Source organism: Spermophilus citellus (assembly GCF_964194105.1).
Source record: "Spermophilus citellus genome assembly, chromosome: 7".
NCBI lineage: Eukaryota > Metazoa > Chordata > Mammalia > Rodentia > Sciuridae > Spermophilus > Spermophilus citellus.
In genome coordinates, this window is record NC_138188.1 from 30,825,301 (window position 1) to 30,843,365 (window position 18,065).

Below are 18,065 nucleotides of genomic sequence, written 5' to 3' on the forward strand. Positions count from 1 at the left end.
TATACCATAGTACATGTACTTTTTTTTGCATTACGATTCTTAATACACATATGTACCACAAGTTTTCATATTCCATGGTTTCTGATACAACAAGTATGCTGTCCTTTGAATCATTGTGTTCCTGTTAGTAAAGTGTGTGTGTGTGTGTGTGTGTGTGTGTGTGTGTTTTCCTGAGATTGCATTCAATGTTTTCTTTTTCTCTGAGTTTTAGCATTCTAGTTTTTGTTTCTCTGGGCATGAATATTTTGGTTCTGTGCTTTTATGACTTTGAATACACTTTTGGCCATTGTTTCTTTAAATCAGAATCTTTTCCCTCTTCTTCTAGAAATTCAATGACACAGCTACTAGACATTTCTTTCTTTTCTTTTTCTTTGGGTCCCACAGGTCCCCTAGACACTGTTTAATTTTTTCAACCTATTTTCTCTTTGTTGGACAGATTAAGTAATTGCTATTAATCTAGCTTCTTTTCAAGATCACTGACTCTTTCCTTTATTACTTCAATTCTGCTGAGTCTACCCTTTATATTTTTATCTTAGTTACTGCATTTTTCAGTTCTATAATTTCCATTAGTTTCTTCTTTCTATTTAGTTTTGTTGTTATGGATGCTTTCTATTTCAGTTATATTGTGAGAGTGTTCAAATTGCTATTCAGCTGGGCGTGGTGGTGCACGCCTCTAATCCTAGCGGCTAGGGAGGCTGAGGCAGGAGGATCATGAGTTCAAAGCCAGACTCAGCAAAAGCGAGGCTCTAAATTAGATACAAAAAAAGTGCTGGGGATGTGGCTCAGTGATAGAGTGCCCTGAGTTCAATCCCTGGTACCCCTCAAAACAAACAAAATAACCAAATAGCCATTTAGATATTTTATAATATCTTGTTTAAAATATTTATCAAATAGCTCCAATATCTGTGTCATCATATTATTGATGTCTGTTGATTATCTTTTCCTGTGTGTATTGAGATATTTAAGTCCTCATATGCCAAGAAAATCTGAATTATATCCTGGGCACTTTGAATATTTGAAGACTCCAGGTTTATTTTAAATCCTATATTAGCAGACACCTGACTTCATTAGACTGAAATTTCCAATCACCTTCTGTGGGATGATGTGGTTATCATATCAGCTTATTTTTTTCCAAGATTTTTCAGTGTCAATTGGATCTGTCTTGTGTGTGTGTGTGTGTGTGTGTGTGTGTGTGAGAGAGAGAGAGAGAGAGAGAGAAACTCGGTGGTCATTTTGGGATCTAGGCTAGAGTCTATTAACTCAGTCCTGAATGTCTTTACTATGCTAATAAAGTTTGGATCCAGAACAGAACAGGTCAAGATGAGTCCAGGAGTTCCTAGTAGATTTGTGAGGTTGCTTTTCCTGAGCTTGTCTCCTGGATACGTTTTGGTTCCTTAGGGATTCCATTTTCAGTCCTTTGGCCAGAAACGGCCATTTCTATGGGTGGAGGGCTGTGTTGGAGGAATGTGGGAGGAGGAAAGTCGTGGGATTTGACCACCTCTCTTGGAGCTGCAGTTTCATGGAAGTGAGAGGAAGGTGATCTTTCATATTTTTTTTTCTCTTATAGTTTTCCTTTATTGTCCTGCACCTGCTACTGTATTGCCTGGGAACCAGGAGGAGAGAGACCAAATGGACAAAAAATAACATGGATTTACCCTATATTCTCTGTGCTTGGGATCTCTTTTCTCCTCATCTCCCAATTAGGAAGATTCTCATCGATTTCTCTCTGGTTTGCCTCACCGTGGCCCCATTTACACCTCAGGCTGCATTGTGTTCAGGTCAGAGACTACCAAAGAGGGAAAATGGTAAACTCACTACCCGTTTGGCATTATTTTGAAAGCTGGCATATTCTTTCTTAATCCAACTATTGATATTTTCTTTTCAGAGACATTATGTAGCTGTGCCATGCAGTCTGTCTGGATTTACCGTTGCATTTAGTGGGAAAGGAAAGGTGGCATGTGTATACTCCACTTTACCTGGAACTATAACTCTGGACATCTGTTCTTATCATTCAGGATCTTTTGTGTCCCCTGGTAACAGCCTCTCAATTTCCTTTTCAGCAACAATCTCCTTCCCACTTTCATCCCAGGTACTTTCTAGAGGAGTTATGACTCAGAGTAGAGAAAGTAAATCAGGCCTTAAGAAAACCCATCCAATGCATTTTGAATGAATGGCCGAATTTATTGGTTCAGTACTGAACATAAGTCTCACTCATAGCCAATCAGATGCAAGAAAATTTGAGCAATGGCACTGTTTCTTCCCCTTTTTGTATTTAAATCTGGAATAACTCCTTGATCATCAGGAGTTATTGTTAGCTATATTGGGACCACAGAGGAGAGGGTTTCCTGGAATGTACCTAGACCAAGAATGAAGAGCAGGGGAAAGGAGGGAGAGAAACCACATTCTAGTATCTATCATTTGAGCATTGAGACCAGATAGATCTTTCCTTAAACTGTCCATTAAGTTGAGCCAATGTATTCCATTTTACTGCTAACTGCATTGTGAGCTATTTTCCAATATTTGCAGTGGAAATATTCCTCACATTATTAGTCTTATTGATAGGAAACAGACAGACATGAGTGATGGGAACATGAGGTTAAGGAATAATTCTATAAACTGGGCCCACTGTGCTAACCCCATATGTTTTCATTTTTAAAAAAGTAATTTACCTGCAGCCCTGGTGTCACAATGGGCAAAAGGTGCGACTTATTCAGTTGAGGGGGAGAAATAAAGAATGTCCACGCGCCTCTGCCCTTTTCAATGTTTTATTCACTCAAATTACTCAATACAGTTTCACTCTATAGGTTCTTAATCAAGAAAACGACAATCCTTAATGCTAGGTACTATAATAGACATAATCAATTCACAGCAAACAATTCTAGATTAATTAATTCTAAGCACTGCAAACACACTTAATCACATCAGGCTAATGACAGACATTCCCTCTGCAAGCTAAGTTCAAGTGTCAGATCAAAAGTCTCAAGCCTTAGGCTTTAAGTCCAGCAGATGCATACTCACTCAGACCACCGTGATCAGGTCCAGAACCAAGGCAGGCTTCTCCTGGGATGGGGCTGATGGATGGCTGAGGAGGTGGTCCTAGGGAGAAGTTGTGGCTCTCACCAGGGTCAAGATGTGGCTGTAGAGTTTGAGAGTGGTGAGGAAGATGCAGAGGATCAGCAAATGGCGACAAGTGATGGGATATCAGTCCAGGTCCTCATCAGGCTCTCCAGCTTGTGTGCATCAGTATCAGCTGGCTGAATATCTGTTCATTCGCTCTATTATTTATACTAAATTCTGGGGCTTTTGACTCCCTTTTCAATTCTTATCAGCTACCACCAGATTTCTCAGTGATGTCATTTACCCTGGGGTTAAAACATCTGGTCTGGTGGACCCCACCCAGATCTTTTCATCTTTCCCTCTTATCAGGCAAGGACAGCCTGCTAGAGGCTTCACTCTGAGTTTATCAAGGTGGGGAGAAGTGACTTGTGTGTGTCTGAGAACCAATAGTGGAGGGCTCTGTTAGGTGTGCCTGGTGAGACTGCAGGTTTCAAACTGGAGTTTTTAAAATAGAGTTGCTTAGGCTCAGGCCTAAGGACATCCCCACACTCACCTGGCTTAAGTCAGTATGATATGTTATATTTCCCAGTAAACAATCTGTTATCTTCAGAAGAAAAGCAGACCCAAAATGACTACAAGAAGAACACACGTTACCTGGGGGTGGCAAGGGGCTGTGGTTTGTGACCTTTTCACAGACCAGATCCAAGAACCCAAAGAGATAAAGATAATTCCCCCAAACTCATAGATCTTTAAATACAGGTTCCAATTAGAACTAGTCAGCCTAGGCCAAGTTGTCATGCTCAATGGGGATTTGAAAATCTGATGTCATCTTGCTGTTTGTCAAAAGTCAAGAGGTGGAGCTAGGTAGAACTCTCTGGAAGTTTCTTAGGGACCCCCCTATAAAACTCTCTTTCTTGAGAGTGCCCCTTTTCTCTTTTCCCATCCCTTCTAATAAACTCATGTCTTTTATTCCGAGTGACATGACTTGAAACCTTTCTGGCGTGTTTGCAAGAATCAGGGTGAAGTGAGGGGCTTGTAAGCCTCTAGGCCTCTCCCTATGATACTATCATTCTGCATTTTCTCACATATTAAGAAACGCTAAGTAGTTAAAATATGTATTTACTCTTAAAATACTTGGCTTTTACCTTTTTCTTTTGAATCTAGGCAATCTTATAATCCATCCATCCATTTAATGTGATGGAATGTCAATAAACCCAGACTTTCTGATTGCCAACAGGTGTTAGGCATTATCAAATGCCAAGGGCTAACAAAAATATATTTCATCTAATGATTTCTCCATTATGTAATATGGGTTGTAATGAAATGGAAAGTGAGAAGATATTAAAACAGAGATGATTATATAAAGTTGCAATATCCTACAAACTTTGATTAAACTGTACCCATTTGAGGTAGCTCAGAGACTTATCACATTTTTTGCATGAAGAGGTAGTCCTCAGGGCATCAGTAAAATCTCCTAGGATTTGGCAAAACTACTGCAGCTCTCCTCTATATGTTATCCTGGATCTTAAGGGACATTGGATCTTCTTCATGAGAAAGTGCGCTAGTCTGCCTAACAAAGCTCTTAAAGTGACTCAACTAGTCAGTGAAAGACTTTCCTGACTCCAGGGCCTTCACTTCAACTAGAGGCTGCATGATTATTTAAAAAACGTAGAGGCATCCAACGGAGAAAGACTTTTCTTGACTTACCATGAGAAAACAACCACGGGGTTAGTGCTAATGTCCCTGTACAGATTATTGCATGAACATCATGGAGACTGCAGCAATCTCTGCTGTGGTCATAGAGACCACAGAAAGTTGAACATGGCTGCATATTCTATCATGTTCCTCCCATTAAGAAGTAGAGTCTAAGTCTCATCCCATGTTCATATGTGATGAGCTTAGTGACTTTCTCAACTAATAGAATTCAATAGAAGTAAATGTTCTGGGACTTTTGAGACTAGGTCATAAAGGGTCATGTAGCTTCTGCTTCAAAATCTCTCCCTCCACATGAACATTCATGTAAGCAACCCCACTACACTAAGACTACCTTGCTGTAGAGATAAAGGTAGATGACCCAGTTGGACTAAGGCACCAAAGTACCAGGAATATGAATGAATGAAGCCAATTTTGACCATCCCAAAAAGTCCATATGCCAGCTGCCAAGGCACCTGATAGCAGAGAATTCTATCAATGACCTCATAGAACAGAAAGGTTATCCAATCTAGCCTGCCTTGATTCCTGACCCACAGCATTGTGAGATGTAATAAAATTGGTCTTGTTTTAAGCCACTGGTTAGGGGGTAGTTTATTATAGAGCAATAGACAACAAGTAACAAATATTCATTATGTCCCTGAGAGTTGGTAGTGTGTCTTGATACCATAATCTCTACTTTTGGGATCTTTCCCTTTTCCTAGACTCTTAACTTCTTCCCTCAACCTGTTTTTCATAGTTAATTGCTAACTTTTATTTTTAAAAAACTTACAGAGATTGCAAAAAAATGATAGTTATTATAATCCATTTAAAATAATCAGTTCTTATAATTGATTTTAAATAGTTCCTATTAGCTTTGGGAAAGTGACTTTGGCCCCAGCAGTGGTTTGGAAAGAAAAGGCCATTTGGGGTCTTTTTCATTCAAATTTCAAAAGGTTGGCTGATTATTCTTTCAGTCAGTGTCTGTAGGTCTGGAAATATCTAATATTGGAAAGAAGGTCAAAAATACTATATTTTAAGGTTTGGAATCTGTGATTACAGAGCCCTGACCCACGGGCCCGATGGCAGTTCCTTGTGCATACTTCACCATAGGTAAATGACATATATATTATATAGTGGGAATGAATCTTATCAGAATGGAATTATAAACCTAGACTAGGGAAATTTCTCCATATAAGACAAGCAAACTGTTTTGGAAAATGGATAAACTATCAATAACATTTTCAATATTGCCTAAAATTTCAATATTTGGCCTATAAACCATAAGTTCAGGGACATCTTTTATTTTTAAGATGCACTTGGACACAATACCTTTATTTTACTTGTTTATTTTTATGTGATGCTGGGGATCAAACCCAGTGCCTCATGCATGCTAGGCAAGCACTCTACCACTGAGCCACAGCCCCGGCTCCCTCAGGGACATCTTCATACCAGGATAGCCCACAGAGGTCTCCTCTCACTATGGGATCTACCTAGAAAATCAATTTGCTACTAGAGGCTCTGGATTGTGCCTACATTTTTCCCTACTGAAGTGTGTCTCCTTTGTGTACCATTCCTCTCAGCTAGTTAATCGACTTGCAAAGTTTTCTGATACATGAATTTCTTCCAAGAGTGTACTGGGACTATTCTTGAATATATGAAATTAAACCAAGTGATTAAATACAATGCAACTAGTTAACTCAATTATTCCAAAGTCCTATTATAAGCCCTGATGGGGTCTTTAACAAATCTTGATGACAAGCAGGAGTATGGTCATGCAAAAATAGAACAAAACCAGATTCCCTTACTTTTGTGACATCCAGTAGGAAATGAGATAGTAAAATTGTGTCTTTGAGGGATGATGGATTCTAATCTGGGCACATATCTGTAAGTTATCATCATTTCTCTTAGGAACTGAGCAGGAGTATTTAAAATATTTACCTTTAACCAGATTATAAAAATTAACACATTTTTTTACCATATAAAAATGTGATATATAGGAAGAAATAAAAAAGAAAATAAAGTAGGAATATTCCTACTACCTGTATATAATCACTGTTTAATATTTTGTTTTTCATTTCAGCTAATTAAAATAAAATTTTATTTTACAAAAATGTGGGCATATGTGGATATGTACTTGTTTGTATATATTCATGTATATAATTTTACTTCCAAGTAGAAAGTTTCACAGAATTAGTTAAACTTCTGTCCTACTTCTTATGCATCACAACAAATGAGAAGATTAAATTCTGCCTAATCTGTCTTGCCTTTCCGTTGGAGAGAGTTATTTTTAAACTAGAAAGTGACATGAAGAATTGGATAATGGTAACAGCAACAAATAAGAAAGTCAGTCTTCAGACCTTTATATAAGCTCCACCATATCTCTGGATGCATAAAAATTAACCAAGCATTGTGGCCACATTTAAAAATAATATAAGCAACAATTTATTCCATGGAATAACTTAAAAAGTTGTTGGGAAGAATGATTGGCTCATGTGGAACAAGAGAGAGAGTGAGAGAATGGTCTATGTTTAGGTGCTAAGAGATGTGGACCTCAGCAGCCACAAGCACTTGGAAAAGGTAGATGTTTGAGACATAGATGTTTGTGTTGTAGATTACAAGAAAAAGGGAGTCTTTCCTGCCTCCTTTAACTGCAGTACAGATGAGTGCTTAGAAGCAGGAATATGTTTGACATAATTAAAAAAAACAAGGCTGTAAGCAGGTGAGCTTGATTCAGGCAGACCTAATCTGAGTCTGTCACTGGTACCTAGTAGGTTGATGGCCATGACACATCTCTATCCTTTTCCAAGCCTCTAATTCATCATCTCAAAGTGGGGGACAAGTAGCATCTACCTCAATGTATTGTTTTAAATACTGAGTGAGAAATGCATTTAGGGTGCTTAGCATAGTACTGGTCACATAAGGGCCATTCAATATCAGCTAGCCAATAATAGAGAGAACTAATACTCAAAAATTACAACTGGTAAATGAGATTATCTAGAACTGTGACATGACAGAAAAACAGATTCCATGTTCAGGAAAAAGCTTGTGGAATTCAAAACCAGGAAGTACTAAAGATTTAGATGGAAGACTATACCTCATAAACATCCAGTGTTAAATCACAGAGGTCTTCCTCAGAGGTCTTCAGATCTGCCCACCTGTTCAAGCAGGCTCCCAGGAGTTCTGATGATGGGCAGCTGTCCAGTGGATTTCAGAAAATTCTTCTTACAGATTGGAGGCTTTGTCATATCTCTTCTCACATTAGACTTAGTGTTCTGGACCCAAAGGCATCCTCAGCCATCCTCCATCTGAGCTATTGGGTTCGGCTGCCATTTGCAGAAGTCCCCTAAGCTACCCTTTCTATTCTTGAAGAAGCTCCTCTGGTGGGTCTGCCACTCCTTCCATCTCACCTAACTCAGGGCACCAGGCTCCAACCATTCTCCTCAGGGACAAGGCAGCTTTGCTTTCCTCATAAGAAGTGTCTACTTCTCATCAGGCAAGATTGGACATAGTGATGGTGGTGGTGGCCAAGTGATAAGAAAAGCTCATTTCTTCTTAGAAATACAACAGTTTGGTGGAATGGTGAAAGGGCTGTTTTGTTCTCCCCTAATGAACAAGAAACAAAAGCAAAACAACACAGTTAGGTTTTTCTCTTGTCTCCCAGTGCTTGGGAGAGGTGTCTCACTGTGGTTTACAAGTTCTGACAATATCCACAATTGGACTATATGCCAAAGCACATGCCATAGAAGCCCTCAGGAAACTGTCAGTCTTGTTGGAGAAAGGAGGCTCACAGACAAAGCACAAGTGTTTCAGAGAAAGGCGCTAGTAGATGGATTAATAAGACATAGTCTAGATTCTCAAGGAACTTATTTAAAACAAGACACTCACCTTGGATATTCAACAGACAGTACAGTTCAGTGCGCATGTGATTAAGTGGGTAAGGACAGCCATGTCTACCCTGGACCAGTAGGAAAGCTGTTCCAAATACCACCTTAGAAGGGGAATATCATTCCTACAGCTGTTCTCAAATTACCACTTTGCCCAAATGCCCTCTTTATGGTCTGGAGACAATCTGTCTGAGAGACTTTTGAGTGTACTTTTTTCACTGAGTAATGTGACAGGTGCTCCCATAGTCTGAGAGGACACATGAGCAGCTGATAAAAGAGAAAGGAATTCATGGTTTGGCCTGCCTTTGCCTATTAAATCATGTTGTTATTTTTTTTAAAGGGGAAAAGTTGAAAAGATGTTGAAAAAGGATACCAAGGTCCAGTTAGACAGGAGGAATAAGTTCAACAGATCTGTTATATAGCATGGTGACTAGGTGGGATAAACAATATAGTCTTGAAAATCTCTAAAACAGGAAATTTTTAGTGTTCTCCCCCCCCACACACACACAAATGATAAATGTATCAGGTGAGACATGTTAATTATGATTTAACCATTCCACAATGCATACATATTTCAAAACAACAAGTTGCACATGGTTAATATGTACAATTTTCTTTGTCAAGTAAATATAAATTAATTCATTTTCTTTTTTTCCCTTTTTAAAAAAATTATCTCTTTTTAGATAATGTGATCTTTTTTTTAGCTGTTCAAAATATTACATAGTTCTTGACATATCATATTTCATACATTTGATTCAAGTGGGTTATGAACTCCCATTTTTCCCCTGTATACAGATTACAGAATCACATCGGTTACACATTCACGTTTTTATATACTGCCATAATATTGTCTGTTGTATTCTGCTGTCTTTCCTATCCTCTACTGTCCCCCCTCTCCTTCCCTCCCCTTCCATCTTCTCTCTCTACCCCATCTACTGTACTTCATTTCTCTCCCTTGTTTTTTCCCCCTTTCCCTTCACCTCCTCTTCATTTTATTTTTTTAATATTTATTTTTTAGTTTTTTTAAGGTGGACACAATATCTTTATTTTATTTTATGTGGTGTTGAGGATGGAACCCAGTGCCCCACACATGCCAGGCGAATGCGCTACTGCTTGAGCCACATCCCTAGCCCTAATTCATTTTCTTAAAAGAGAAAAATATGTAATTTTGTTTTATCCTAGCAAGTCTGCTGAGATGCCTATAAGCCAAAGGTAAAAAAAAAATAGGACATCTCATCCCTTTTGGAAGCTTGAGCTAGTGTGCTACTCCAATCATTAGATGTGTGATCTAGGGTAACGTTATTAATATCGCTCACTGTGCCTACTTTACAAACAAAGTACTGAAAGGTTGCTTCCTCGAAGGGTTGCTTGTTGATTAAATTAGTCAATACATACAAAATGCACTTGGAATATTGCCTAGCACATGGACTGCCAAATGCCAACTATTATCATTCTGGCCTATTTCTCTTTGAGGACATCTCTGAAGAATGACCAGTTGGTGATAGGACTGCGGGCCAGCATCTAACAAGTGAAACATGAATGAACAGATGAGGCAACTCTTGGAAGCATACAGGAATTCTAAGACCTATTGAAAATCCCTGTTGTATACAACAGGTGTGAAGGATATGAAACTCACTAACCCAGGAGGCTTAAAAACCCCAAATGTAAATAGATCCAAGGAGAGGTGGACAGAAATAGAATTATTTCTGTCTCATCATCATCATCATCTGACAGTTTGATCATAATGACAAGTTCCCCTTCTCTGCAGGCTAGGATGCCTTGTCTGTCATGGCAGCATGTTAAGCAGAAGATGAGCCATAAAAGGAATAAGAACATCTCCTCTGCTCATTGTTCACTTTTTTTTTGTGTGTCCTAAAACTAGGACACAAAATGCTTAATGCTTCTGAGAATACAGAAAGTAATTGGTGTTTCTGTATCATCCCTTGGTGCCACCATGAGAGAAAGCAGATTGGCTGAAACATACACTGGTCTTAAGGAGAAATCTGTTTGGGTAGAGCTTACATAGGTGGGTAGTTCAATGGCTAAAGCCTTCCAGAGCTCATGACTAGAAGCCATTGACCTTGGTGTTTCGGGATAATCCCTACATGCACAGAAGGGGTACTAACCAAGTTTTTGTTGAATAAGACATCTTCAAACTCTGGGAACTAGCTTGGTCCCAAGTCAGTGAAAGGTAACTTTTCTCAGAGTGTAGGTCATGGTGGTAATGTTTTTGATTGTCTACACCCAGCCATTCTTCCTTGCTGACATGGCCCTGAGTTTATTCATATATCAGGGTAAATATACCCAGGGCTTGTATCATGATTGGTCTAAGCAATTGTGTTCCCATTCCCCTTTCCAGGGATTGGTTTAACTGTAGTCACATGACCCGGTTCTGACTAACACGATAGGAGGGATTCAGGTGGGAAAAAAATCCATGCAAGGAAAAGTGGTTTTATTTCTTCTTATTTTCAACTTGACCATCAAGGAGGTGATTTGTGGAGTACTACAGCCTTCTTTCAAACATGATAGAAATTGAAGGCAAGTCCTGAGTCCTGACATTGGTGATCTACAGAAGCAAGGTCAAGTAATATGTGAGATTATCATCTGACCACTCTTAGTTAAGCCAGTTTTAATTGGGTATTCTGTTACTTGCAGCCCAAAGCCAGACCCGGAGAGGCTAGGTGCTAGGAATAAATCACTCTTGGCAGGAGTTGCTGTGCTTGAATTCCTAGACAAGATATGAGACATGGGGGTAGGAATGTGTTCCAAGCAAATAGGTGAAATACAGTCTCCAGGCCTATGAGGATAGAAAAAAAACTCAGTAAAGATGATTTTATCCTAATTGATAAAATTACTAGGCATGTTTTATTCACCACTATCACCTAGTGCTTGGAATATGGCTAGGAGCTCAATAATTGCTTAATGAATTAGTGAGTGACAGCTCTATTTAAAGCTACTGCTGAGTCTGCTCTGACTGCCCTGATTCAGATAGCAATGTTCCAGGTAGGCCTGTCTGAGCTCTTTCCTAGATAATCTGCTTGGTGTCCCTGTACTTGTCCACTGGACATGTTTCTTGCTCTCTCTTACTGTTGGTTTCAGGGTTGGAGTTATGCCTACAGCCAGCAGTTCCTCCAGTTCTCCCTGAGACCAACCTCTGTCCAGATGTGAAACAGATGATTTTCTGTTGCCAGAGGAACTACATGTACCTCTGCTGAGCTGCCCAGCATGAAACACCTTCCTGGATTGCAAGGTTTCTTCTATGCCTATATCTCTGGAGACTATATTTTACCTGTCTGCCTGGAGCATGTTCCTCCTTAGCATCTCTTGTATCTTGTTCAGGATTCTAAGCACTTCTGCTCCTGGTTAAGTCTGACTTCCTCCTAGCACCCAGCCCCACTCCTGGTCTGGGATGACTTATCACAGACATCCTGGGCTCTGGCAGGAAGATTTTCCTCTTTATATACTCAGAAGGCATTTCTGTCTCATCATCATCATCTGACAGTTTGGTCATAAAGACAAATTCCCCTTCTCTGCAGGCTAGGAAGCCTTGTCTGTCATAGCAGCATGTCAAGCAGAAGCTGAGCCATAAAAGGAATAAGAACATCTCCTCTGCTCATTGTTCACTTTTTGGATTAAGGGAAGAGTTCAAGGCTTTTTGAAATCCCTGTCCAAGGGCATTTCAGCTTCACCATTTATGAAATCAAAGAAAGTAAACTGAGGTAAATAGGTGAAATACAGTCTCCAGACCTATGAGGATAGAAAAATAATAAAATTCTTGAGAATTAATAAAATTCTTGAGAATCAGGAGTGGTGAAAATTTTTTAGTAAAATTATTACCCAAATGAAACCTACCCAGTGTTCACCCAGTGGTAGAATGGCAACAACCAATTTCTACAACCCAACACTGTTATTAATGAGAGTGAATGATCTACAAACAAAGGGATAAATGTGAAAAGCATAAACAGAATTCTGGAAGTCAGGTGTATAATATTGTATGATTCAATGTATTTAAAGTTCAGAAATAGGCAGGTTAAATATGTTATTAAAAGTCAGTTTAGTGATCACCCTTGTGGGAGTCAGGGCCTGTGGCCATAAGGGAGCATGAGAAAGGCTTTTTGAGATTCTAGTCATTTTCTAGTTTTTAATCTTGGTGCTGGTTACATGTGTTCGGCTTGTAAGAAAGTAATACCCTGTACACATCTGCTATGAGCACTTTTCTGCATGCATATTATACTTTGATAAAAAGATTTTAAAAATTACAAGACACAGAAACAAGCCCTGGGACCAGAAAGTAAGCAAAGATTCATAGAATCTTGACACCAAAACTGAGGTCCCGCATTTTACAGAGGGGAAAACTGAGTAGTCAGGAACTCCAGTGAATCATCCAAAGTCATACCAATGAATCATGCCAGACATAGCCCCCGTGTCTGATTCCAGCTCAGGGCTCTTTCATTGAGTAGGCACAAAGGAACTCAGATTCTGATCAAAAGTTTAGTGATCTGTGCCCTTTGGTGCATCTCCATTAAATATTGTTGAATTTTCTTGGAATAGAGTATCTGGAGTAAAATAATTAGACATATTTACTTCTAATAGACACTTTGTTGGTTAACTGGGGTACACGGAGAGCAGCATGGATAAACAGGGCTGGCAGTTACACAGGCCCCTCTCTTAGAAGAGCCCCAGCTTTGGTTGCTCTATTACAATCTTGAAATTCTTGCTAATTTTTTGAAACAAGTTCCCAATATTGTTATTTAGTACTGAGTCCCACAGGTTAGGTGGTAAGTCCTGCTAATAAATGATCCTTTATGTAATCAAGGTGGTATGCAAGTCAATTATTTATAATCAAAATCTATTTCAAATGAGTCAGGGAAATTGATTTAAAGGTCAATTGTATACATCATCATCAACAAATCAGTTTATAAAAAGAATAATACCTTAATTTATTTATTTTGCCACTAAATTTCAGAACTGCTAGTTGATTTAAAATAACATATCAAATGGAAAGTAAAATAATGATTAAGGATTCTGGAATAGTAATATTCAAGAGCTGGGGAAAAATCATTTAATCTGCTCCTTTTATTTAGTAATGGAAAAATAAGGTCTAGAGTAGGGGGTAATTTGCAAAGGAATTGAGCCAATGAAAATTGATCAGTGTGGTTCAATATTTGAAGGTTCAGTGATATTTTTCGGGCAAGGTTTCTGGAGCATCTCTTTTTGACATCCCAGAAAAAAGCCTCCTACTCAAGCCAGAACATTCACCTTTGCTTTTATTTAACTAGCATCATTTGCTGGAAAGAAAGCATACAGGGAAACTGATTGCATTCTGTGTAAAATAATTACCCTAATGTAGCATCTGCCATATGCAATGTTCACTTGGAAACAGAAGTGGCTGTCAGAATGGCTCTGCCCCTAATGTAGTTTGTTAGCATCAACTTGGACTCAGTATCTGCCACATGAAGCACCAGTGATCTGGCATGTGTCTGGGGCACTGGGCTGGCATCTCAACCCACCTCCATTTTCTCCATCCTAAATAGATTTAAGTGGCTTGGTTAAGGCTGTGAAATGCTCTAGATCCATGGCATTTCTGGAGCCAGAGAGATCATAAAGGAATTACAAATTTTAAGTGGCTAGTACGGGTCAAGAGTTCTGCTGGGTAATAGACATGCAAGAACACACCCCTGTTCTGAGACTTCACAACCTGGCTAGGGGGACACAGTTCAAGACAGTGAGAGTCATGGTACAGATGTGCACAGGGTGGTGGATAGTGGAGTGAGCCAGTGGAGCTTGGCAGGAAAGTGCGGAGCAAAGGTGTGTTTTGTGTAGGAAGTGAGCCTTACCTGTGTCGAAGTTAACCTAATGAGGGATTCGGGAAAAAGATGACATGGTAGGTGGGACAAAGAACTCCAGGGAAGAATGTGAACAAAGCCAGCAGAGAAGGATTTTTTGAGCAAGAAGTGATTGGTGAAGCCAGGTGCGTTGGTGCATGTCTGTAACCTCAATTGTTCAAGAGGCCGAGGAACATGGGTTCAAGGTCAGCCTAGGCAACATAGGCAGATCCTGATCCCATCTCAAACAAAACAAAACAACAACAAAATAGTGATTGGTGCTTCAGAAAGATTACTGCAGACAATGGATGGTGAAGGGCCGGGCGGTAGGTAGGGGTCCAGATAAGCAAAGATGAGAGGCTAAGTTATGAGTGCCCTTCCCCTCTTCTAGAAAAGGAGTCTGAAAACAGTGAGGAAGTTAGGTTATAAGGTCTTAACCCTCTCTGTGTGTGGAGGCTTACAGAAAAGGCCAAGAGGCTCTGTCCAAGATGATGTGGACGCAGTGGTGCACCTGCTGGAAGGCATTGAAGGAGATGGATTAGATATAAAACGAAGGATGATGAGTATTTGGGGATGCTGACATTGAAGAGCCTTTGGAGCATCTGGATGGGCAACTTCCACCATTTTAAGCATAAAAATTCCAACCTGTTCTTAAGGTTGTCTGAATATGTGTTTTGGTAGTCGAATAAATGAGTCCAAAGCTCATGTGGGTATATAACATACAATATCATGCATCTTCATTTGATGAGGTGTTCACGTTTAGACAATGTCTCAAGAGAAAAGAGTAGGGAGGTCAGAATACTACAACTGTGGCTGAAAGGAGCCATGATCTTCATATTTCACACAAAGCAGTGTGAGCTCAGGGAGACCAAGAGACTGTCCCAGGTCTCCCACCTATGAGTGGGAACCTGGGCTTGGTTCCCCACCTCTTGCTGTTTTGTCAAGGCATTGCTGTCTAAAGCATGGTGTGTTTCCCACTGTAACTAGAGATAAGAGCTTTAAGAAAATTTTCTTCTGTTCTTCACTTTGATCTGCCACCTAATTATGGTTTTCTTTCTTTCCTCAACCTCGGGTCTCAACTTTATCCTTGGCTTCTCCTCTGCTTACTTTAAAGTTTTTTTTTTTTTTTTTTTTTTTTTTTTTTTTTAGGAGAGGCTTTAAGAAAGACCTTAGGAGCTGGTGGTCGATTCCATGGTTTCCAAAAGAGTGAGAAGCCTGTTGGGCACCATCATTTATGGAGCAGTCTGTCTGCCTTTGTTTGCTTTCAGGACAAGTAGGGTCTTGAATAGTTGGAGGCACAGGGGAAGACAAAGACAGAAAATATTGGACCAGCTTTCCCTTCCCATAGTAATTTTCAGAGAGATAAACACTATGATTGGAATCCAAGTTAAGCAGGTGCTCAGCATTTACTAGAAGGGCTTTTGAAGCAACTTTAAGGAATAGTTTTTGAATAATTCTACCCGGGCCTTTGAAATCACACTCCATCTTCAATTATAAGAAGTGAAATTATTATGTGTCAACTCATGTTTGATGATTATTAGAGACCTAACTGCATTTCACATTAAATTCGGGCATATCAAGGGCCCCTTATGTGATCTTTTAGTACAGCAAATTTGTACTTAAATTTCAAATATGGATACAAAAAGGAAACTGTTAAAAAATTTCTTCCATTCTCTGCATTCTGAGATTTTTCTTAAGTAAGACTGGGCACTTCCTGGTGAAGGATTAGGCTTGCACACCTCACCATGCAATGCAGTAGGGTTCCATTGGCTTTTATGGCATGTTGGTAATATGCCATATGTTGCTTTTATGGCCATGATGTATGAAGTCTTGAGTCCTTGGTCAGGAATGCATAATAATGATGAGAATTACACACTATCATTTATTACATTATCATTTACTACTACATACATAGCAGATAGGATGTGTCTACTGTGCAATGTAACATGACCAACATCTCAAAGCCAGGACAGTGATATCCAGAGCAGAACCCAGTTCTCAGGGATGCTGTTTCAGAGTCATTTTTCTACTGTTTTCTGTTGCCTTGTGTTTGTAACCAAGTATGGAGTTGTCACATGCATGGAGCTGAAAAAGCTAGCAAGACCTCCAAGAATGAATCTTGGATGGTGGATTTTCAGGCTACGAGGGGGCTTTATCATGTTTTCTGCAAATAGTGCCAGAGAGAAAGGTCACCCTGCCCAGGTTAAGGATATGCTGTAGAGTGTGGCTGTTGGAAGAGTCCCAAGACAACAAATGGTAAGGAACCTGACGCAGGGCCTGGCATACATTGGTGATTAACAAATGAAATATATGTGCTGTAGAGGGTCACGTACTGCATATCTGAAGGTCCCTCACCCACCCTTAAGAGACCCTAAGCATAGTACTGACTGCCTAGTGGTAGACTTTAGGGAGCTAATCTTCCTTGGGAATCCTGGGGTGCCCTAGGTTGGGAAGGGTGGACTTATGGCTGGTTCTGCCAGGCCTGTAGGTAGGTCTTAGGCAATGCCGTGTGGTCCTGATGTTCTATTTTTCTCTAGCCATGTTTCTACTCAGGGTCGGAGGCAGATGCCAATTTTGAGTCCCAGATCACAGGGAAGCAGGGTTTCTCTGACCTGGGGCCTTGTTCAGAGACCCCTTCTGGCTGCCAGACTGCTTCTCTCACTTTGCTTCCTGCTTAGGCATTAAGACCTCAGCATTTAACCAGTACCTAAGCCTCATATCGGGGGGTTTCACAGCTTCAACTCCTACCCACTTTGCTGTATGAAGCCTTCATCCTTATTTCTGCTTCCTGTGAAATTTGCCTTTTTCATTTGTATGTGTTTTAAAGAGAAAATTTGCTAAACTTTGCATGTTCAGGCCATCTACTAATGACCCCAGGCCCACATGGAAGTTCAGACAACCAATTCTGGACTTGCTGGAAACCAGATCTCCCTATATCACAGGTGGGGAAAGAAGGAATTTATATTCTGCCTCATGGGACAACCAGAGACCTGAACTCAGATTCTTTCCTAATCAGTGTCATAACCAAGTTCTTTCAATTTCCTCTTAAAAGAGACCTGGTAAACTCTCACGAATGTGGAGTGAGGCAATGTGACTGTCTCATGCCAGGTAAGCAAAAAAAATCCAGCTCTTATAATTTTGTGTATCATTGAAGGTCTCCTACCATTTCCATATGCTTTCCCTTCTCTTTCCCTTTCTCTCCCCCCATTCGTCTTTGTTTACTGTTAGTCTTTCCCTCATGCTCTTCCTTCCTGTTCTGTTCTTAGTTGCTCTCTTTATATCAAAGAAGACATTTGGCATTTGTTTTTTAGGGATTGGCTAGCTTCACTTAGCATAATCTGCTCTAATGCCATCCATTTCCCTGCAAATTCTATGATTTTGTCATTTCTTAGTGCTGCATAATACTCCATTGTGTATAGATGCCACATTTTTTTAATCCATTCATCTATTGAAGGGCATCTAGGTTGGTTCCACAGTCTAGCTATTGTGAATTGTGTCACTATAATCATTGATGTGGCAGTATCCCTATAGTACGCTCTTTTAAGGTCCTCAGGGAATAGTCTGAGAAGGGCGATAGTTGGGTCAAATGGTGGATCCATTCCCAGCT